The sequence below is a fragment of the Tupaia chinensis genome, unplaced genomic scaffold (genome assembly GCF_000334495.1).
Source record: "Tupaia chinensis unplaced genomic scaffold, TupChi_1.0 Scaffold000293_1, whole genome shotgun sequence".
In the NCBI taxonomy this organism is placed as follows: Eukaryota; Metazoa; Chordata; class Mammalia; order Scandentia; family Tupaiidae; genus Tupaia; species Tupaia belangeri.
Window position 1 is genome coordinate 683,390 of NW_006159778.1, and position 1,804 is coordinate 685,193.

The 1,804-nt window shown below is 41.0% G+C and overlaps 1 long non-coding RNA gene across 1 annotated transcript in view; it reads left to right on the forward strand.

Moving 5' to 3' along the window:
• The first annotated feature begins 850 nt into the window (after positions 1–850).
• Positions 851–1,804, forward strand: part of LOC102494218 (uncharacterized) — a 2,888-nt gene continuing 1,934 nt past the window's right edge. Inside the window, exon 1 of the long non-coding RNA XR_334854.3 lies at positions 851–926. This is a non-coding gene — a long non-coding RNA (uncharacterized LOC102494218). The remainder of the gene's footprint in view (positions 927–1,804) is intronic.

Here is a 1,804-nt window from a genome sequence, read left to right on the forward strand (position 1 = left end):
ATCTCACCGTGAGTCAGTGGTGAAGGCTTCATCACACTTTACTGTTGTGCTTGGAACAAACTACATCAATGAAATTTCAGAATGGCACTTGTAGGTTCTAGTGAAAGGATTTTTTTTAAATTGACTTCCTAGATAGTCTATTGTACATGTCTGCTTTAAGAAAGTAGACATTTATTTAGAGGGTTTTTTTTTGAGATTTTTTTGTTCTTCATTTGTTTCGATTTTTTAAATATGAACTGTAGAACCTCTAGTAAATTTAATTCACATAATTTCACTCCTCTGAAATTGTGAATTCTGAAATCTTTACAGTTAAATCCCATAGCACTATCTTTTTCTCATTGGTATCATTATTCTTACAAGTCCATTTCTGGTCATAAACATTTACACAAAACCTTATCTGATATGGAAGGCAAATTACATAGAGACTAAGAAAAAAAAAGTACACTGTAGCTTGAAGAAAAAGACTGGTGCTATTCTTGCCAGGATTGGTTGACACTCTTCCTTTCCATGGCTGTTTTAGCCTGTGCTTATATTGTTCTTTTACCTCAGGTATAATAGAAAACCCCTATTTTAATGTTAATTTCCAGCTAGTTGGAGCTCTGGTCTATCTGCCAGTGAATGGTTTGTTTTGAAATCCCCTAAATCAGGGTTCTGCAATGCCTTTCTCACAATTCAGGGCATGGCTTTCTACATTGTATTCATGGATCATCTGAGGCATGTGGTAATCTTCCTGCCTCTACTAAGGGACCTGCTTATGTGAACTAAAGTAAGACAGTGATGGAAGGCATGCAGGGGTTGTTATTCTACTGCACAGAAAGTGCAAGTCACACTAAACCCTTTGTCTGGCCATAGGAGATTCTGTACGTCGTGCATTTCCCATGGAAAGAAGCTGCATGACCCCTCTGGAGGATGCAGGAAAAAAAAAGGTAAATGTTGAGGCCCTTTCCAATGTGATGATGTCAGGAAACCTTAACTTTTCATGTGGTACCTCTTCTGGTGTGTGTTCTGTGTCTTTTTAAAAAGCAAAATCTTCCCCAAGAGCCTACAGAATTCCCACCTCACTGGAATCTTGACATCTCCAGAAGGGTTAGAGGCTGAGGCCTGAGGTTTCACTCTGCACATCCAGTGAGAAGTCCTTGTTAGGCAGGGAAGCAAGGCCCATAAGGGAGGGACTTGCAGTCAGAGTTGGTATGAACTGCCTTTCTGCCTCCTATAAACAGTATGAACCTGAGAAAACTTTTTTTCCTCAGGAAGTCACTGGTCTCTTGGTGTCAGAGCAGATAGTCTGTTAAGTATGTTTAGGTCCTTATTAGCTTACAGAGTTCTGAAAATCAAATAGGACAAGAAAAACCCAGAGACAGTTTTCCGCAGAGTAGCTGTTCCTACTTGTTGGGTAAACAGACTCTTTGTTTGCTCTCATTTCTCTGTTAACTGGTTGGTAATGAGTATCTGTGGTGGGGGTGGTGAGGGAGAGGTGGGACTTGTCCTGGACATAGATGCTCCTGTGTCTGGAATATGTCCTGTTATTAGTCTGCAATTATCTTATTTCATCCATTGGGTCCGATCCCTAGCCTTTCCTACATGGATAGATCCAGGCCATGACATGTGGTTCAAATAGTTTATTCCTATGACTGTTGGGTCCGATCCCTAGCCTTTCCTACATGGATAGATCCAGGCCATGACATGTGGTTCAAATAGTTTATTCCTATGACTGCCCCTCTCTCCCTTCGCTTTTGCCAGAACTCAGTAGAAGGGAGACTTTTGTGGCCATTATGAGTACTGGTAGAAGGGAAGGAGCCAGGGA